The 22,769-nt window shown below is 35.5% G+C and overlaps 2 long non-coding RNA genes across 5 annotated transcripts in view; one reads left to right on the top strand and one right to left on the bottom strand.

Annotated features, from left to right (window-relative positions):
• The window catches only part of LOC118606530, a 255,284-nt gene that overhangs the window by 149,754 nt on the left and 82,761 nt on the right, over nucleotides 1–22,769 (bottom strand). The gene's annotated exons all lie outside the window — the stretch shown is intronic.
• LOC118606533 lies at nucleotides 1,722–21,231 on the top strand. 2 transcript variants are annotated; one of them, XR_004952497.1, is made up of 3 exons: nucleotides 1,722–1,817; nucleotides 17,896–17,962; nucleotides 20,753–21,231. It is a non-coding gene; the product is annotated as an uncharacterized LOC118606533 (long non-coding RNA). The 2 variants fall into 2 exon arrangements; XR_004952498.1 differs by lacking the exon at nucleotides 1,722–1,817 and adding an exon at nucleotides 6,030–6,334.

The following is a 22,769-nucleotide window of genomic DNA, read 5'->3' as shown; positions in this document are numbered from 1 at the left end:
TAGGTTCATTTCAGCATTATTTACAATAGTCAAGATATGGATGAATGGATAAAGAAGAGGTGACATATATACAATGAAATATTACTCAGCTATATAAAAAGAATGAAATCTTGCTACCTGCAATAACATAGATGGACCTACAGGATATTATGCCAAGTGGAGTAAGTCAGACAGAAAAAGACGAATGTCAAAAGATATCACTTACATGTGGAATCTAAGGAACAAAATAAACAAACAGAAACAAACTCAGAGATACAGAAAACATTTTGATGGTTGTCAGAAGGCAGGGGGGTTGGGTAAAAAAGGGGAAGGGATTAAGAAGTACAAAATATGTAAAATTGGAAGTTATGTAAATTACATCAAGTGAATTAAAAAATGCTTTGATTAAGGAAAAGCAAAATGAAATGAAAATTAAATCAAATTTAAAAAATAAAAAATATAAAAAGAATATTTTTATGTCATGTTAATAAAAGTGCCAGTAAAAAAAAAAAAAAGAAGAAGAAGAAGAAGAAGAAGTATGAATTGGTAGTTTCAAAATAGTCTTGGGAATGTAAAGTATAGCATAAGGAATATAGTCAGTAATATTGTAATAACTATGTATGGTATCAGATGGGTATCAAGGTGATCACTTTGTAAGTTATATAAATGTTTAATCACAATGCTGTACACCTAAAACTAATATAATATTGTATGCTAACTATAATTGAAAAATAAAAAATTATTATCAAACAAAAGAAAGAAAATAAATTCTAACAGGAAAAAAAGAATCTTTCAATAGCCCATCAATGCTATAATAGTAAAAATAATGCTAATATAAATACTTCCCACTTGACCAGTGTTTGGAATTTACCATGCACTTTCACCCACACACATTTCCTTACCTAATCTTCACAATAACTCTTTGAGGGAAAAAAATATTAACTAGTTTCATACCACCTAATACTGTTCTCTTGGCATATGTTCTCTTGGTGGCTCTTTGCATAGAATCTATATTCTCCATCTTTAAATATACAAGCAGAGTATTGGATTCAATTATCCACAGCATGCATAAGTTCTGCTAAAATTATGGACTGTTGAATTCCTGTGTGTATCTGACCCTACCGCTCAGTGCTTGCATCATGTACCATATTTTAGAAGCTACTTCTTTACTTAATGTGTTTTGTGATGATGTGGCCAGTGTAAGACTTTCTCTCTTAATAATGAACTTTATAGAGGTGAAAGGCAACTACAGGGTCTTCTCTATGAACAAGACAAATTTCTATAGTGTTATCTAACGAATCTTTAATTTTAAAGTTAATTTCATCTTAATTAAATCCACATGAATGGAACAGTTGTAATTTGACTGCAAAACTCGTGCCAACCTCTTTAACCTAATTGTGAAATTTAAGCCTTTAAGCAACAGGGACAGGTCAGAAATGAATGATTACAGTTTCTAATAGAGTTAGATTTACACAAATATTCTACATCTTTTGTTAGTTTTGTCATCTTGGACATGTTTAGTCTGAAATAAAGAAGAAACCATGACTATTATTATTGTGGCCTGGGTTCTGGCCACATGAGACACATATGACCTCAAGAAAGAGCACACTGAGTCAGCATTGTGGTTTAGAACGCAGAGGAATGAGTCCTAGATTGGAGCTCATGTCCACAAGGTTGAGTCATCAGTGTCTTGGGGCTGAGCCAATTATTTCCCAACTGAGGAGCTTTTTAGAATACAGAGTCCCACATCGCACCCTGGATCTAATAAACTCACATCTCTTGACGTGGGGCCTATGGAGCCACACTTTTCGAAAGCTCCCTATGTGACTGGATGATCAGTAAGTTTTGAGAAACAGAGGGCTAAATGAAAATTATTTTAAGTGGGCACAAAAAGAGGGGAGTTCTCCATCTAGCTGCAAACAGAAAAGGCCTTCTTAACTGTTTCTCCAGCATCTACTTTTGCTAACTAGAAGTCTGATTACAGTTTGACTCTTACTCATTTGTTTTACTCATTGATTGAGTTTCTCTCTGGAAACTTTAAAATTTAGAGATCAGAAATTTCATTAAGATATAGTTATGTAAAGATACTCTATCAATCTGAAGACTCAAAATATTTGGGCGAAGGGAAATTTCTCTCTTTTTCACGTTTTCTCTTTCCTATGTTTTCTTTTACTGAAACTCCTATTAAGGGGGGTATTTAATATCATGAATTAAAATTGTGATTTAGTTATTTTTTCCATTACTTTCTCTTTTTTCCTGCAGTTTTTGGAATATTTTATTATCCAGAAACTAATTCAGCCTTCATCAATGTTTATTCTGTTTTTCATCCCTTGCATTTGATTTTTTTTCCTTTACCAATGAGATTTTTCATTTCTAGAAGCAATTTGTGTTCTCTAATTATTCATCTTTATAGGAGTCTTTTCCTCCCCTTCCCCCCCTCATTACTCATTTCTTTTAATGAGTAATGGCCATTTGACTCTCTCTAAAGATATTTTTAAGCTATTTTTTAGGTTTACATCTATTCCTTGAATTATTTCTCTTAAAGCCTTGGATCAGTGGTTCCGTTAGTTCATCTTGCTCCTTCTGCTGGTCTTCATCAACTACCTGGTGATCTGTGATTGGCCATTAATAGATGGCTTGAGTTATTTCTGTAGTGATATGGTTCTGATGTTGATTAAAAAGACTGCTTTTAGTTTTCACATAAATGGTTAGGGTGGATCGACTGGGCAACATTCATTAAAGCTCCATGGGCATCAGCTGGCAGGCAGGCTAGGTATCCATTCCCTCTACACCTTGCCAGCTTAGGTAAATGTGCACTTTGGCAGAGGAGCACTTTAGAACCTGAACCTCCTTGGTGAGGGATACCGTCCCCTTTTTCCTACATGCCTGTATAAGTCTCAAGTTACACATGACCTGTTCCTCTTCTCACTGGGATCCCCTAAAGGATTAATTTTGATAATACTTTTCAGGCTTACCCTGGCATTGAATTTCATTTGTGCCTGTAATTTAGTATAGTGGAGGATGTGAAAGGCCTGAACCATTCCGTTGCTGAGATATTAGCTCCTGTTTACTCTGATGAGTATCCCTCTCCTCTATATTAAGTCACTCTGAGCTTAGAGGTTTTCAGCATTGCATCCTTTCTAATTTGCAAAAGTTCTCATAATTTTCTGCCTGCTGATGACACTCTTCCTCCTTTTCTAATATTGTTCTGAATTTTACAAAGATATGTATATTTTTTCAGCCATATCAGGGATTCTGGATAACAGGAAACTTAAGCTATATGTTCAGTAAAATCTCCTCCTACGAATAACTTCTCTTACATTCCTGCCATATTAAACCACTGACACATTTAACCACAGGAAGGTGCAAACACAAATATTAAATCCATCATTCCTAAAACATGTAAGAAACTGTAAAAAGCCCACAAAACTCATAGGCTAATGACATCTGTTTCTTTACTGAGATATAAACAGATAACTTATAGTTAGTCATTCTTTTTCATTTTCTTTTTCAAAAAAAAAAGCAGTCAGTTCTAGCTGACAAGGTATTTTCTTTGGTTAAGAAGAACATTGGGTTGATAAAACATACCATTCAACTACATAAAACAGTTGCTATCATTTTTGAAACTTTTAGTCTCGGAAAACCTAACGTGAATCCATCATCATGGCCTATTGTGTCATGTAAGTTTATAACAGGAATGATGCCTAAAGGATATTGTGAAATCTACATTAATCCTCAGTCTCTTGGATGGCTATAGATATAACATCTGTAGTTGCTAGTTAAAAGGAAACTCTTTCTCACCAGAGCACATCACTGACAGATGATTACAACCTCCTATTAATCTGCACACATGCTTGCCTTGGAGACTGCATTTTGAATTCACATTCTAAATACAAGGAGATGGAAATAGAGCTATATCGATACTGCCAAAAATTGTGATTATTCTTTTCCCCAAGATTTTACAGATAATCTTAACTCAGCCATATCATAGTAGGCCCTCCAAAATTATGGGTTAATAGCAACTAAAGTAAAAAAGAATCTGAAGAAAGCCAATGCTCATGCTAGTGGAAGATCTTACAGTATATAAGCAATGTAGATAAAACCTGCTTTGCATTCCAGAGAGCCAGGCAGTGTTAAAATAATACATAAGTCATATGCAAAGACAATCAATTTCATTTTGATGGCCTAAGTTTGAAGTATTTTCTACTAAAGATTGTGTGTGTCATACCACATTGCTTTTAGTGGGAGAAATAATTATGTTATGACCTTTTACTTACACATGGAAATGTACTGACAAATAAATCTAAAAATATGTGAGGAATTTTAGGCAGGAAAGTCTGAGAAATAAAGGATTTGTGCTGTATTAGTTTGCTAGGGCTATCTTCCCTCTGTACCTGTCTCCGTCCAAATCTTCTCTAACCATAAGGACACCAATCATATCGCATTAGGGCCCACCCTAATGGCCTTATTTTAACTTAATCACCTCTGTAAAGACTCTACTGCCAAATACGGTCACATTCTGACGTTCTGCGGGTTAAGACGTCAGTATATGAATTCTTGAGGAGACACAATCTATCCCATAGCATATAGCTATATGTTTTTGTTAAGTTTTTGGGTTTTTTGTTTTTTGTTTCTTAGAGAGCCATAGTAAATTCCAAATAAGTAAGTCTACTTAATTCCAAATAAGTAAGTTTACTTAATTCCAAATAAGTAAGTTTACCAGAGCCGTCACATCTAACTGAATCAAATAACAAGCTCAAGCAAGAGCCCACACTAGAAGAAAGAAGGAATTTGATATTCTTGACTAGAAAGAAGCAGTGGCAAGTTGAAGGAGACACATGAGTCCTTGCATTTGGCCCCTACTAATTCTTACTAACAATAACAATATCCTAAACTATAGATTCATCAAAAAATTAGAGAAACATTTTTAATTACAAAGTGAACAGATAATCTAGGATTATTTAAGATGAGGTCAGAGTTAATTATATATGAAGCTTCTTTACTGGAAAACATGATAAAGTATTTGTGATGTTATGATGTAGGATATCAAATCAATAATATTGTTGATCCTAGCTTTTTTTCAGTTTTCTGGTATCTACATAGAGGTTGATTTTCCTGATTCATATAATATTGTTGATTGAGGTGTTTGGCTTTGTTTTCAGGTGGGTTTTTTTTTTTTTTTTTGAGGACTATCATTAATAGGATATAAATAGGAATATGAGTAACATGAAAAACATAAAATTTCCTGGCTTTTGACCCCTACTGAAAAGTCAGGCAGACCTGCCAAGATATGAGTGAGAACTGGACTATCACCTCACACTAACATCTTCCACTTCCAATTTTTCACCTTCAAACATCCATGCATTTAAAATAAAAAGCTATAGCAAATCCACTTCAACAGAGTTTTTGACTTTAGCTTTATACTCCCCACCTCCGGACCTCACCAGCTGTCTGGAAATGCCACCAAACAGTCTAGGTTGAAAGATGTCAAAAGCATTGATGTGTCTTGGCAAACACACATCTTTTCTCTTCTGACTTTCAATCATAGCTTCAAAACCCTATGGGATGATGCTGGGGCCCACTTGATTTACCTTGGGAAGTGACCTGTTTTTAGCTCTTATGCTGGTGACTCACTGAGCGCATCTCTTTTATTAATCCTTGTATCTATTGCTATCAATCAACACTGGGGCTGAAACAGCTTTCCCGAATGTCACAAACTGTGTTTTCCTGTAAGCGCAAAGGGGGAAAAAAAAAAAAACAGAGATGAAGGCATCGGATATATAAAACATGCTATATATATTTGGTTTAGAAAGTTACATGTTTAAAATCTGTCTTTTAAAAGTTGGAGTCTCTTCTGAAGTTTTAATTGTCTCTTCTAAGATTCTAGGAACAAAATTGTCTATCCATTTTTCAGTGCGAGGCTGATTTTCATTATGAGGACAAGATTATTGGTAAAGGTATTTTTTGCTTGTGCATTTGTTTATTTGTTTGCTTGTCTGAAAGACTTCCATTTACCATTCAATGGTTTTTTCCTGAATAGCTCTCTGCCTCTGTTTACCACAGTTCGTCGCTGTAGTTACTTGGAATCATCTCTTTAAGTGGGAAGGGTGTGGACTTGGCCTCTTCATCATAGAGGCAAAATGCAAACCTGATAATGAAACCCTCCTTTTTGGTACAAACTCTAGAAAAATTTCCACCTATGTGCTCAGAGACATAAAAATACCAGTGAACTATTGTTTGAAGAAGTGATAAATATAGAAACTATGTCTGCGGATGGAGAAGTTGCTAATGAACTACGGGAAACCAAATCAATGGAACGCTAAGCAGCAGTTGAAGAGACAGAGTGGACCAGCATGTATGTAGTGACATTTGCCAGTTCTCTGGGTTCATTTTGTCTTGCTTTTGGCTGTCCAGCCTGCATACCCATTTCTTATTTGAAGAGAATTCTTTCACAAGATAGAAATATTTGCCCATCCCCTCTAAGTAGAAACATAGTATTAGAAACAAGTATTAGAACACTGCCTGACATATAATAAGTGTTCAGTGAATGTTATCTATTCTTTTTATCCATCTACATAGAGACCTACAACATTAAGTGGGATAACTTTGCACTAGGAAATGTGATACTCAAACTTTTTGTACTACTGCACTCTGGATCTGAGCTAACACTAATTCCTAGACCCAGAATACCACTGCAGTCTACTGGTCAGAGTGTGGGTATAGGGGATTCCTGTTAAAAATGGAATGCTGACAGCCTCCTAAGTGGGTCTCAGAGGACTCTGAATCTATTAAGTGGTTATTTGCAATTATAAACTCAGGAGCTGAAGAACTGATATCCTTAATCAACCACAGAGCCTTCCCATAATAGCTTCCTGATTCAAAGAATAAAGAATATAGAAGTAAGTAACAAATAAAATATGTTGGAACACCTTTCCCTACCATGATATTCAAGCAAAAGCCATACCACAATTCTGAGCACTGGCCAATGCGGTAAACACCAGTAAAGTTTTGAAATATATGGATGATAACTTTTATTGCTACTAATTTTCCAGCTTGGTTGGTCAAAGAAAGAGATGAATGGATGCTGGAGAATAACAGTGGATGAACATAATCTGTAAAGTAAAGCTATTCCCAGAAGCATTCAATTATCAAACAGAAGTGGATTTAAGGATGGGGTTTGAGTAGTTCTGAAAATCCAAATAAATTGAAAAAAGAGATTGCCGTTCTTATTCCAGTCCAGTCATAAAGCTGTTCTATTGCTGAGCTGAATCTTAGAAGCTATTGCCATCAGACTGTGACTACCTTGGCCCATCTGGCAAATCCATCCCTCTCAAGGGACGGAAGCGTCACATATCTCTGTACTGGCGCCACTGCACACACAGTTTATTTAAAGCCCCCTTGCTCTGAGTCCAGGATCACCAAGAAACTGACTCTCAAGTTGTTTAACTTTGGGGTAGGAACAGATTGATTATATAAATTGTACTCCTGAAATCCTTTTATTTTTTCTGTGGTTTTTAACCATGATGAACCTTCTCACGGAGGTTTGTCCACAGAGAAAAATTGTGTTGACCATGCTCTCTCAGGGACTCCCAGGCCACAGACCAGTTATATTTTCCTTTGTTAATAAATGATTTATCATTCTTGTGTCTACCTCAGTCATGCAAGTATTTTGGTAAACATGAGTCAGACTCTCAGGGCCTGGTCACTCCTGGGAAATAGAAGCCATTAGAACTTCAAAAGATGACCAAAATTAGCTGGCTTCTCTTTTTGATGACACTGCATGCAGGAGCACATGTCCATTCAGAATATTATTTTAATTTTTTTCATTTCCTTCCTTTCTCTTTGGCTGTTGGTAATATTCATTCTGTACCTGAACTCCAATTTTTATTCCTTCATCCTTATTGCATGGTAATTGAATTCTCAGTTACCACTCTATTCCAAGGAATTCACTAAAGGTTCCAGGAAGGTTTTTCTGGGAATCCATGGTTTTGTTGATATTGTTACTATTGGAGATCATGGTCATATAATAAACCTAAACCAGGGCCCAATTTTTCTTTCTCTCTCCAGTTGTGTCTAGGAACAATTGATACTTGATGTTCACATAACTAGAAAACTGGCTTCTTTATGGGCTCATGGAATATATTTTCCCAGAGATGCGTATGCTTATCGGTGGCTTTCACAAGAACTCCCTGTATTTTCTATTGTCTAAACCTGCTGCCAAAGCCAATACCCTTTATTTCCTGTGTCTTACTTAAATACATTAATATGGATTAAATAAAGCAGTTTTCTGCTGACCTGTCAAAAAATCAACCCCATAAATGATTAAACTTCTCTCAAGTCCTCTTCCAAACAAGTACTGGGCTGCCCAGAGATTTATTTTGGCAAAACTTGAACACAGCAAACCTAGAGCATGCTGGGTAGAAACTCCATCATTAATCTTCAAAGAGGTGACCAAGTGTAGTTGGCAGTCACCTTTGGCCAGACATGTAGAAACTTTTTCTTAGTGAGAAAATAGGACTAAAGGCATTTAGGAGAGAAGGGGAGAAATGGAGGGAGGGAGAAGGAAAAGGAGAATAGAAATGCATAAATAAAAAATGTGTTTCTTTGGACTTATGCATCAGAGTAATGTGTTACACTCAAATCCCAAATATGGGTTGAAATTTATTTTAAATCGTATTACTTTTATAATTGGCTTGATCAGAGTAAATGTCCAAAGTGGACATGTTTTGTCCCAAGAATTAACAATGTAAGAGAATAGAAATTTTAAAATTAGTTTTAAAAATCATCAATTCTCCAGTTCATGAGTTAGCAGCTGAATCCTAATAGAATAAATGGCTTGTGTAGAAAATACAGATGTATTAAGAGTCCCAATAAGGTATTTTTTTTATCTCTTTATAAACCAAGTGAATGTGTCACCTAAGATTTATACTTATTGCATTTTGCAAAGTCACTTTTTTTCAAAGCTAAAGGGACTTTATGCTATAGCAGTTTGTAAACAGTTACTTTTTTTTTTTTTATGGTGTGGTCTGCTTGGAAGATGTCCCATCTTTTAAACTATGTTTAACTAAACACCATTGTATGGGAAACCCTATAACATCATAGTTTATACATCTAAACTTGTATTTATATGTCTGAAATAATATTAATTAACATAGAGGATGTTTTAATTTTCAGTACTTCTTGGCAGGAAAATTTTGTCCTAAAATCGATAAATGAGAAATTTCACACACATGCACACACACACCCACTAATATAAATGTGAAAACAATAATAATGATGAAATTTCATCTTTAGAAACCATCTAGTTTATTACATAGATAAGAAAACTAAGATCGGGAGACATAAATTAGATGATATTTAGTTTCAAAACAGTAAAAAACATTTTTGTCCTCTTCTTTTAAAAATTACTCTCAAAAAAATATAAATAACAAAAAACAGAAACAAAAACATAAACTTCAGTGCATCCAGGAGATCACTATTACCCTGATCAAATATATGAAAGCAGAGAATGGATGGAGAAATGGTAAATGACTTAGCAGGCAGCAGGAAGATTAAATCTGCATGAACATGATACAAATGAGAAGCAACCCATTCTGATCCTCAGAATCCTGGAAAGTCTCAGGAAATAGAGCAGCAGCCATTATGAAAGCAAGCTGGAAATATTTTATATAAGGAGCACTGAGCTCTTCAGGTTCCCACCTCCATAATCAGACTAAATGCTCTCCCACCCCTCATAAAATACTGAACCAGAGAGCTCCAGATTGGGACACCAAGCACAGAGGAGGGTGAGATGTGGTGCCTTACTGAAAAAGGGAGAGTTAAATTTTATATGCATAATAACCAGTGACACTCTGGAGCCCTTTGCTTTCCCAGATGTAGTATGCTAAAAGCCAATGTTACACCCTCCAGGCAGGAAGTTGAAAGATCCTCTTTCTGAGAATTGTTCCAGAATAAAAATCTACAGAAACTCACATCTGGATGGAAAAACTTGCTGACCATCTTGATGATATCCCACAGGCTATAAGCCCCAGCCAAATATATCAATCCCAATCAGTATTTTGCTGCTTCTCTCTTGCATATAAACAGAGAGTCAAGAGTGATCAGATATTTAAAAAAATGTAAAAGACAGAGATGAGATTTGCCTTGCTGGGCTTTGTAAATTCAGTGTCTGGCAGAGTGAAGGTGCCTATAATGCATCCATGAGATTCTTACATAACATTGAATGCAAGTGTACATTTTTTCTCTGAAAATAAGCAAATATTCTCACAATATACCTTTAAAGGTAGATGGAATATTTTGCTATGTTGCTATTGCTCTTGCTATAATTGTTGTTTTTAAATAAAGTAGAAGAACTGTGTCTTAGCAGTTTTAAGAGGGAAATTTGGAGCATGAACACTACAAAAACTGGAAAATTCCTTGTCTGTAACACACATTCATGGACAGTCACACATCTAGCAAGAAAGAGAAAAACAATCTCTAGATGCAATCTCTTCATTGTAGGTGTTTACATAATAACCTCCCTGTCCATCTGGAGTTTCTGGAAAGAGACCTTGTATCAATATAAATAACTTGCGAATAGGATAATCTTTATGATATGAGTAACCAAATATTTGCCCTAAAACACTAAAAAAAAAAGAAAAAGAAAAAAGAAATGTTTCATAATACAATTAAAGAAAGCAAAAGCATAGTGCTAGTATTTCCAGATACGGTATCTGATCAACGATGTAAATAGTAAAAGACATAATAAGATTAATGTTAATATGAAGCCCTTTCCTTTCTCAGTAACAATTCTATCAGTCTGAACAGCCCCAGTATCACAGGGATCTGTGCTGTGGATCTTTGTATAACTATGTATCATGCATTTCTTCTTCCTTAAGTAATGGGGTCTGGTAGTACTGCTCACCAACTCTCAGACCAACTGGTTAAGATGGGAAAAACTCCATCCCCGGGTCTAGGGGTGGACATTTGGTCCTTGAGGGCCAATCAGAACACTGGTCCCCTGACCCCAAGGCAAGGAATCAGTTAAGCAAAGAGAACATGACCATGTCAGATAGTTCCAGGCCTTTGGCTATGGACACTAGGTTAAGAAATTCTTTCCTTTCTGCTACTCTGAAGATATAAGTCTGAGCTGCTAAGAGACAATCCAAAGAGAAAGTCCACTTGAGAGGGAAGCCAACATCTAGAGGGATGCAGGATCAAAATTAAAAGGGTGATTTGGTTATGAAATTATATCAATAAACTGGATCGAGCCATGCTCAAACAAGAAATACCCTGGGTTTTTCAGATATATGAGCTAATGAGCTCCTTTTCTTGCTTAAGCCAGTCTCGTTGGGTTTTCTATTGCTTGAACTAAAAAACCTTGACTAAATCAATCATTATTTGTATGTAAGTATAGTCAATATAAAATTTTATGATACAATCTAATATCCTTCCTTAGGTCAAATAAGCTAACTGCCATTCCAGGTGTGTCACATCTAAACAGACTTTCAGAACAAATATATACCACATTAATGATACAGCCTAAAAGTGCTTTTTAATCTAATTCCCAGGCATACTTAATAAAGAGTGAAAAATGATCAATGTTTACTGAATGACTTGAAAACGACAAGCTGAATAAATGAATGACTAATGTAGGTCCATGACCTTGTCTAACATCAATCTATGCAATAGAGATTCTCTGTATAGATAATCATTAATCCTAATTTAATGATTTCCAGGAATTGTTGGAAACTCCCAGTCTCCTTTGGTGGAAAGAAAAATATTCAATTAGCTTTATCTAATGCAAATAGAATGTGCCTACAATATTCTTAATGCTTGGTTAGAGAGTGGAAAAAGACAAATTAAACTGGCATAGTTCTTGTCACCTAGGAACTTATTAGCTAATATGGATAATGTACAGGAAGAGCTCTAAAAGAATATAAATATACAATGTTTAATAGGAATACATAACATATGTACACAGTTAAGCATAATTACTTTTTCAGAAATTCCTCACATGATACTAAATCCCTTCACAATCCTGGGAGTTCTCCTCTAAATGTACACTAATTTATTGTACAATAATAATTAGTCTTTTATTAAGCAATTACCCTGTGCCATGCATTGTGATAAGTTCTTTATATACATTATTATTTCTTGAACTCCTAATAGTAACTGTTTATGGCACAATAGAAGATCGTTTATCTGAGTTTAAATACTTTAAGCATTCAAATAATAAGTTATTCTTTAAAAAGGGTTTTTTGTTTTTTGTTTTTTTTGTTTTTTATAATTGTCAGTTTTAGTAATACCAGGTAATAGAAGATCACTTTGCTGCCATATGCTGTGTTAAGAGATGGTGTGGTCTCAAAGGCTGCAAATGACAGGCAGGTGATGACAAAATGGACAAGATGGTTTGGATTACAAAGGATGGTTAGAAAATGATTCTGATGAGGCTTTTAGATGCTGTGAAAAATTTCACAGATCCCACTAAATAAAATGTATTCCTTCACTGGTGAACAGAAGATACTCCAGATATACAGGCTGGGTTAAAGCCTTCAAAATGAAAGATGGCACAAGCAAGCAGAGGTCCCTGCCTGAAATTTTCCAAAGACCTATTGTATTATCCTCTCCTGTAGCTGCTACAGAAAGAAGCAAATCATAATGATTAGTGACCTTCTCGATCCTCTTTCTACAGGTTAGGGACAGTTTCATGTTTTTAAAATAAATTTTTGCTTAAAAAATTACTAGATTTTATTTTTACCATTTTTTAGGAAATGAACATAGTTTATAAATTCTGATTTTACTGTAAAAATATGGTAGGCAAAATACATTCATTATATATAAGGTTTACATTATTAAATATTTAGATTTATGGGATATGTTTTCCTTTTACAGGCTAATATTTTGATTCAATGCAAAACACCAATATATATACAATAAATTCTTTAAGTGATTTGCATGACATTTAAGTAAAAATGATTTTATGAGATTTATGCATTTTAAATTTAAAATTTTTTATTTCTTTTCATACTTAATATCTCATAGTATATATATACCAAAGTGTCAGACTAAAATGTCTTTTGTAAGTCATTATCTTCTTTTGGAGTTAAGATAGCTAACATAGGAAATATTAATCTGGAATGTGTCAGGTACTGCAAGTCTAAGTAAATAATCTTTTACCATAGGTATTAAGTGCCCACACTTTACTGATGGGGAAACTAGGGCTCAGAAAGTTTAAATAACTTGCCCAAATCAAACAGATAATAGTTAGCTGAGTGAAGACTCAAATCTCTCTGATTCCTAAGTTCATACTCTTAACCAGCGTGATATATTATTCAAGGGTAATGACCAAAGAAAATGCAATACAATTGGCCTGGCATAGTCCATATAGAATATAGTATATTACACTAAACACAGCAGTATAGTAAATTACACTAGAATAGAACTCCATGAGGTCAAGGATTTTTATCTGTTTTGTTCATTGTTCTAGTTCTATAACCTAAGATAGTTACTAATATAAAGGGTATTTAATATTTGTAGAACCAATAGAAAAGTGATAAATTCCCTTTATTCTTAATACAACCTAAAGCTTAACTTGTTTAGCAATGAGAGGATAACAGTATATTATATTTACACCTGACTAACTCTTATTTTTTTCTCACAAACAAATGGTAAGTCACAACTTGTCTATTATGTAACTGTGAATGTTTTTAAATTAATATTTATTTATTCACTCAAAAATATTTATTAGATGCTTACAATATGCTAAGATATCTAGGTATTTGAGATGTATCAGTAAACAGAACAAAATACTCTGCCTTCATGGAACTTGCTTTCTAGAAGGGGAGAAAGACAACAAACAATAAATCTAATAAATAAATAAATAACATAGTATACTGGAAAATAACAAGTGCTGTGTAAAAAGCGGGGGAAAAAAGAGGATGATCAGAAGTGCTGAGGGCACAGAATTAGGCATGCAGGTACCTGAGCAAGGAGTGTTCCAGGCAGAGAGAACAGCCAATTCAGACCCTAAGATGGGAATGTGACTGGTGTGTTTGAACAATAGCAAGGAGGCTATTGTGACTGGAGCAGAGTGAACGAGGAGGAGATAAAGTAAAAGTAGAGGAAGGAAGAGCAGACCATACTGTAAGGTCTTGCAGTCACAGTACGTTCTGGCTTTTACTCTAAATGAAATGTAGCAAGGTTTTGAGCATAGGCTACTATATTGAACATAGACTGAAGGGGCCAAAAGTAGAAGCAGGGAGATCATGAGGAATTTATTGCAGTAATCCAGGCCAGAGACTATAGTAGCTGAGACTGAGGCGGTAACAGTGGAGGTGATGAGATGTGATGAGATTTTGGATATGTTTTGAAAGTAGTGTTAAAATGTTTTCTTGAGGGACTGGATATAGAGTGTGATAAAAAGGGAGATAACACCGAGGTTTTTTGGCCTGAAAAACTGCAAGGATAAAAGGCCATTAACTGAGATGCGGAATGCTCTAAATTGAGCAGACTTGGCCGTAGGGAGCTTATTTCTGGACCTTTGTAAGAATCAGACATTTGAGAAATAGATCTGAACTAGACATGTGAATCTGGGAGTCATCAGCATACGAACGAGTTTTAAAGCCATGAAACTAGATGATCATCAAGGCAATAAATGCAGAAAAAGAAGAAAACCAAAGAGTGTGCCCTACCTCTAGGGCTCCTGGAGAAGACGAGGATGCAGAGAAGAGGAGCAAAGAAAAGAGACTGAAAATGAGTAACCAATAAAGTAGTAGAAAAACCAAACTAGTATGGTGTCCTGGAAATCAAAGGAAGAATGTATATCTATGAGAAAAGAAGTAGTTAAAAACATCAAAGGATGCTGACAAATCGAGTGAGATGAAAATAAAGAGCCAGCCATTTTAATAGAAGCATGAAAGCAAAATCTTGATTAGAGTGAGTTTAATAGAGAATGAGGAAAAAATTAGAAACATTGTCAAACAAACTCCATTGAGGAGTTTTGCTGCAAAGAATTGGAGCAGAAGTAAGATCTAAAGAAGGCTTTTTAGGGTAGAAGAAATAACAGTATGCTTATATGCTTGTGAATGTGACCTAGTAGAGAGTGAAAAGAAAAAAAGATATTGTAAGAACTTCCAGAAATCTTGGACTGATTTTCTTAAGTAAATGAGAGGGGTGGTGTCTAGTGTATATTGTGGGTATATGTTGGGTCATAAACAATTCGTCTCTCTAGGAACATAAAGGAAGGCAAAGTATGTGGGTGCAGAGAGGGTGATGGGTCAGGTGGAAGTTCTCATTAGATTCCTTACATTTTTTTCAGGGAAAAGAAAGGAAGGTCATCAGCTGAAAGCAAGAATGGGGAGGAAGTGATAATGTTTAAGGAGAGAGAAATAAGTCTGAAATAGCTATCAGAGGGAGTTCGGGGTGGTGGGCTTTTCTTTAAGCCATGTTTATCCATGGAGGCATGTAAAGAGTTAGATTTATCCACAGTTGTGGTTTTGTAAAGGACAAGGCCAGAGATGGGCAAAAGTGTAATTGTAATGATCAACCATAATATTAAGCTTGGTGATGAGGCAACAGGGAACAGGTAGGGGGTAAGAGACAAAAAAAGCTGGCTGATAGGATCAATGAAGTCGAGGAATTAAACTTCGTTTTAGTTGGAGCCATTTTTAACCACTCAATTCTTTCTGAATCTTAATTCTGTTACTAATTATATTACTCTTTTTTTGTGTCACATAAAACAAATCATAAATATGGCATTAAATCACTCATTCTTTCACCTATTCAAAAAATTTTACTGATGGATACTAAGTACCAGATGCTGTGGGCCAAAAAGTCAACTAAGATTGGTCTTAGACCTTAGAATTTCACAGCCTAGCAAAGAAAACAGACAAGTCAGTAAGGAATCACAGAACAATGTGGCAAGGACCATGAAAAACTATCATAGCAGAGCAGAGGAGAGGCCTCTAAGTCAAACTGGAGGGTGAGAGAAGCCTTCCGTTAGGAGGGGATTCTGAAGCAGGGTTTTGAAAATCAGACAGGAAATAGAAAAGGGCTTTCCATGACTCATCCAAAATATAAATCTAGAACCTTATAGCATGCCCCTAAAGATCACATTCTAAATAAATAATTTCATTAAGGAGTCATTATTGTTCTGCCAGATGTGGCCATTTCACCCAGCTTTTTCCTCCATCTTGTCCGTGATGCCACCTTGTGTAACTACTTCAAATGCATTGAAGAATCAAAATGCTCTATCAAGTTTCCCTGACCTCCCAACGCAGGGAACTATCTAAGAGAAAGCCTGGTTTGTCATTTGGTCTTAGAAAATTCACACAGACCTTCATAACTTACCACTGACTTTTTTTTTTTTTCCCTAAGTAGTAACGAACCTATGTGCTTAATATTCTGTTTTAGGATTTTTCCACTAAATGACATGAGATTTATCAATCTGAAACTTGTCTGTTTATAGAGGATAAAATCAGGCTGGGAATCAACACCTCTTTTTGAAAATGTTTCAAGCAGATGATAGTGTTTGAGAATCACTTTCATGTTAAGGGAATTGAGAAGGGAAAGGACTGTTTTAGACAAAGGCTGAAGATAGATAGGGCAAGATAAATGGAAGGAAAAGACAGAGCATTGGCCTGGAGAGATGGAGTGTTATTTAAGAAGTTTGCATTCTATTCATGAAGGAGAGTAATTCAGGTCAGCCTGGGTCAAGTCCTTAGAAGTCAAAGATAATGTCTTGGTTCTGACATCTGGTGAAGGGCTCTTTTAGAACTTGAGATAAAAGCCAGACTTACTAAGTAAAAACTTGGAAACCACTTTTAAATAAAACAAAGAAAATTCTTTTCTATGACATCACACCAACTCTGCCAAATCCCACTTTGCCAATGCTTGTCACAATGTTTATAATTAAGAATTCGAATACATAAAACTCTTTGATTCCACTGCAGTTGAGTGAGGCCTCCAAAAATCTGGAATAACTCCTTCAAGGGAAAAAAAAAAAATTGGTGACAGATAAAGAATCACAATTCAATCCAGATAATAGAGACTAGTGAGTTAAAGAAATCCCATTAAGTGGATCAATGTAGCCCTATTTGGTAGCTAAGCCACTAATTGATTTCTTTCTTTCCTTAATTGTAAAAATTTATTCTAAGTTATATTTGGTTCCCTTAGTGCCTACATTATTTTTTCAATCTTAAAATCAAAATACAACTTAATACTACTTTATCAAAGTTAAAAATAGTGCCTGCCCAAAGATGAGGGATGGCCAAGAAAGTGACTTCCTTTGGTTATCTTTTGGTTAAATTTTTTTTTAAAAAAAAAGTTATGCTCAAACAAAGTATCTAATGAGCAGAAAATTCAATATTCTCTGTTCAGTTTTTGCTGGGGAAGCAGGAAATAGAACCTAGAAGTCCTGAAATTGCCAAAATTAAAACAACCTGATTAAATTTCTTCTCCATTTAGCATCAGGAACAATTCATTATTATGCCAAGATTAGCCAGCCCTGAAAACAAATATGTTTCCTTCGAGAAAGTCAACTAATGCAATTATAACAATATGCCAATTCTTGCCATTTAGCAATGTTGTTAAAATACTCTTTCCATTTCAACAGAAAGTTTTTTAAACCAGTATTATTGATGAAACAGTGACCAAAAGGTCTAATTATGTAAGTGGGTGCTCCATGGGGGGTTTTTTCCTCTTCATTGCTTTACATGATCTGAACAGTCAGCCATGCTATAAATGCAAGAAGTTTTGAAAACTAAACTACATGAATAGCTTAGATCAAAATTAAATTAGGTATATGCAAAGTTATTCTGACATATTTAATGATGAGTCATTATCATTATGCTATATGGTGATTATTTTATAATTGACAATTGGTATATATTTTTTGGTACTAGTATTTTCAACAACTTTTTTCTCTTTATTTCTCAGTGCCTGCTATCAGTGGAGTTGGTGGTAACGGCAAGCACGTGCTGGAAGCAAAGGGGTGAGAGAGCAGGTCAGTCCACCAGGCTGGATGCAAAGGGAAGAGGAAGGTACCAGGGAGGGCGCAGAAGTGGAGTTTAAAGCCAAACCCTGACATCTTCCGAGGAAACAAAAACTGCTCCTGCTATTTTTTTCCTACTTTTTCTCTGACATTCAACCTTAATATTACTAGGGAGAAATTGTGTGTGTGTGTGTGTGTGTGTGTGTATTTTATATATATATATTTAAAGGGATAGTTTATCTCCTCTTTATTTCAGACATTTTTCGATCTTAGGCACTACCTAGCAGCACGACTTAGCACAATGACTCATATGCTGTAGCAACTGTGTAATTACCAAATACATTATTTTTAATCATTTTGAAAGAAATTGCTCAGTATTAGGTAAAAATTGCTCACTAGAACCAAGTCACTGACTCACTTAACCAATTAGCCATAGAGTAGTAAAAAGCTGATCTGGAAACAGTCCAGGCATCGCAGGTGCAGCAGGGGGAGTGTGTGCCTGAGTCCAGTTCTGGGTTGTTCATTCAGTGTTTTCCGTAAAAAATAGGTAGAAATCAATTTTTTTTTCTCAAATCAACATTTTATCTTAAATATTTCATTGAATTTGATCCTAATAGCAATTACCTATGAGATTTTAGGGAAGATAGTTACTATACTACCTCAGTTTTCTCATCTTTAAGAAGAGGGGTTTATTTAATTCACTAAATTTTATTAAGTGGGTCCAGACACTTCAAAAGAGAGGAAAGAGGACAGTATGGTTCCCCTATTTTCTTCAGGGTCTTAAACCATCCAGAAACAGGTCAGTATCTTTCCTCGTCTAAATAGTCACAAGGAAGGGTATTTAGGAGCATCTCTTAAACGTTATTTACAAATATAAGTAACTCTTTATTTCCACAGTCTTCACCTTAAATTGCCTTGGAGTTTAGCAAGGACAGTGATGACATGCCTTACAGAGTTAGAAAGCTTTTTATTTCTAATCCAAATCCTGCCTTCTATAGCTTATATCCATTTCTTCTTATTCTATTTTCATAGAAGACAGAGAACAACCGTTCATCCTCTATATAATAGTCCTTTATGTGTTAAAGATCTCAGTCTTCATTTCTCCAGGTTACACCAATTCCTTCCATTTTACTCACATATTTTCCCAAGCTTTTAAATTAATTCCATCACACTCCTCTTGGACTCTATGGATAACAAAATAGCCATTCAGCCCCTTTCAGATTCTAATTGGGGTAATAAATCTTCAGGGAGAGAAGTATTTTTAAATCTTGAATCAGAATCTCACATGATCAAGGATTTAAATGTTTTTGGAGAAAAGGAGGAGGCTGGAAAGCACATGTAACATTGGCATAGAAAGCATGGGAAGAAGTGGGAAAGTACCATTTGGGTGTTATTATTTCATAAAAGAAAACTAAGGCATGTGTCATGAAAATAAGGAAAAGAAGCAAGATTAAAGTCACAATTAAAAATAACCAGCTGCTGATTCCTGGTGTCCTACCAAATTTCTGTCAAGTGACTATAGTATCTAATTATAGTAATCCAGACTAAATTTTTAAAAAAATCAGATTATCACAGTTTAATTGGGCAGTGGAAATTCACTATATACCATGTTGGTATTATTTTTCTGGAAAATCTCCAAGTTTCCTCCTCTTCCCTTTCCGACTAAATTCTGCAAAAGAGTTCCTCTTCACTGATAGATTCTACAAGGGGAAATAAACTTCTGAGATCGTTAATTTATTAGACTCATATAGTATCTAAAATCAATCAACATGTATATAAAATATTAGTTACCTAAATTCCATGACTGATGAGTGGATAAAATGTCATATATCCATACAATAGAATATTCTCCAGCCATACAAAGAAATGAAATACTAACATGTGCTATGTACCACATATAAATTTTGAAAATAGTATGTTAAGCGAAAGAAGCTAGACACAAAAATTCACATATCGTATGATTTCATTTCTATGAAAATGTCCTGAGGGGGTAAATACATAGAGACAAAAGAGAGATTAGTGGTTGCCAGGGGCTTTGGTAAAAAGTAACGAGGAATACCTGCTAAATAAGAACTACATTTCTATTTGAGGTGATGAAAAATACTGCAACTAGAAGGTGGGGATGGTTGCACTACATTATGAATATACTGAAAGCCGCCAAATTGTACATTTTAAAATGGTTAATACAGTACATTTTATATTACATGTATTTTACCACAGTAAAGAACATATTACTTATATTCTAACGAACTATATGTATTAACACAAAGTGAGACAGAGATAGAGGTGAGACACAAGAGGTCCCCTCTTGCAAGTTGGGAATCAGTCACTTGAATATTTATTGAGCCTTCAGAGAGCAAATACTGGGTGCTGAGACACAGCAACAGGCAGAGATGTGGCCTCTGCCCTGGTGCGACAATTTGGTGGAGCACCCATCCTTTCATATCTCTCCCTTGCCTAAGATACATTATTCTTAGAGAAAACAATAAGAGAAAAAAATAATGAGTGGACTCTACTGATGCACTAAATATACCTGTATGTGAAAACAAACAACCGAAAAGGAAGCAGATAGCTGCTTACACACATAAAAGTTTATCTTGGGTCCCCAAAAAAGTTCATCGCAGGTCCTAAATAAACACCCTATCAGATGCTATGAAAAGAAGAAAGGATATTGTGTGGTGTATCTGTATATGATGGTGCAGACAGGAATGCTTTCAATCTTATATTTCATTTATCATAAAGAATAAATGAGATAGTTCTGATTATCGTTCAACGAATACTCACCTTTCGTCTCTTTCCTAGCTCTCCAAGAGTGCGATGTATTCCCCTGCCCCATGGATTCAGGGCTTGACCATGTGATTGACTTTGGCCAATGGAACCTTAGACTATGATGGCGTAGAAGTCTTAAATGTGTTTGCACAGTTAAGTTTGGCGCTTGTGTTTCTGCTCTGCCATAAGAATGTGCTCTGAGCAGACGCTGGTCTAGAAACAGTGAAAAGCACGTAAAGCACATATAACCTCAACCAGCAGCCCCAAGAAGAGTGGCACATTTGTTCTAGACTAGATCAAACTGTCAAACCTTTGATCATGAGAATAATTTCACATTGTTGTAAGCTTTGAGGTTTAGAGTTTTTATGTAGCATTATTTTGGTAATGTATGTGGTAACATTGAAATAAACTCACTCAGAATTCTCCCACAACATGTGATTTTTTAAAATACTAAGTTAACTATCAATAATAAATTAACTTTTTTGTCTCAATATTTCCTCATTTGTTTATAGATTTAGTATTAAAAATTGTCAACTGTGTATAATAACATAAGATTTACAAAATGTTACAAAAATATTAGTACTGAGATGTTAAGAACTATAGAAACTATAATATTTGTGCATACACGCTGATATAATCAGGTTCCAATAAATATCCTGAAAGCAAATAAATCACCAATCTGACATTTTCTTTTTGTAGATTAGCAAGATTAGGTTTTATGTTAAATGAAAATGTACTTAAGTATTCTGTCGAAGCAGGATCTCTGGTGGCACAGCTAATGGGATATATATAATTCAAGTAACTCTTCCTTAGAGTATTCTTTCATTTCAGACATTTCTCCTCCTAATCTTTATGTTTTCAGACCCCAGGCAGGACTCATAAAGCAATGTCACCTTTTTGTGAAATTTTCCATATGAAATATTCAAGTTTATAGGAAAAGCATTTGTCACATTCAGAAAATCTTATGATGTTTCTTTGTACCTTGTGTCTCTCCATTGGTCCAGAAGGAAAATTGAAAACTGAAAGACGATACAGTGAATATTATAAGATGTTTATAAAAACAGATTCTCTTAAAGAAATGTAATTCATTTTTAAATTTCATAGGGCACAAGATTTCTTTTTCCTTATAAAATGCTAGTTTATCAGATAAATATTGTTTACAAACTAGGATGAAATAGCTAATGAAGGTAATTCTCCTCTCATTGGACCCTCTCTGCTATTCACAAAAGTGCATTACTCAAGATGACAAAGTAGGTAAATGCTGTGCTCACTTCCTCCCATGACCACAGAAAAATTACAACTATGGAACAATTATCTTTGAGAACCACCTGAAGTCTAGCTGAACAGAAGTCCTATAACTAAAAATATAAAGAAGCCACCTTGAGACCGACAAGAAGGGCAGAAACACAAATAAGGCTGGCCCCGTACTCACGTATAGTGGTTGAAAAATAGAAGAGATATCTCAGCTTCAAGAGTTCCCCATGAGGAATGAGGGATCCCAGCCCCACAGCAGGCTGAGCGAGAAGGAGGGCTGCTGAAGTCCCAGGCGTTCCTCCTAACAGTCCACTCATGGACTTAGCTACTGACAGACTCACTTGTTCTGAGCGCCAGCGCTGGGGCAGTGGCTCAAAAAGTGCCAGGAACATACAGAAATAAACTGAATTGTCTGGCTTTGGGGCGAGGGTTGGAGGGGCTGCTTTCTCCCAGACAGAAGTGTTGGCAGGAGTCATTATTGCTTTGTTGTGCCCTCCCTCTACTCAGCCTGCACACACAGGCAGGTGCCATAGCTGAGTCTCCACCAGCCTAGCTAACACCATTCACCCTTTCCTGGTGATTCCCTGAGATCTCACCCCACTCAACTTTCAGGGCCTACCCGAGCTGCTTCCAGTGGCTTTTCTATACAAATGGCCTGCCTTGGCTCACGCTGGGGACTTCCCTAAAATCTGTCAAAGGTTCACAATCTTCAAACAAGCGTCATCTGGCCTCGGTATGCCCAATACTTCTTGCTAAGTAGCCCCAAGGCTGGCACTGGCAGCAGCCAGCTTCAGTT

The sequence above is a fragment of the Rousettus aegyptiacus genome, unplaced genomic scaffold (assembly GCF_014176215.1).
Source record: "Rousettus aegyptiacus isolate mRouAeg1 unplaced genomic scaffold, mRouAeg1.p scaffold_m13_p_8, whole genome shotgun sequence".
NCBI lineage: Eukaryota > Metazoa > Chordata > Mammalia > Chiroptera > Pteropodidae > Rousettus > Rousettus aegyptiacus.
The sequence above is the reverse complement of the archived record's forward strand: the minus strand, read 5'-3'. Positions and strand labels throughout refer to the sequence as shown.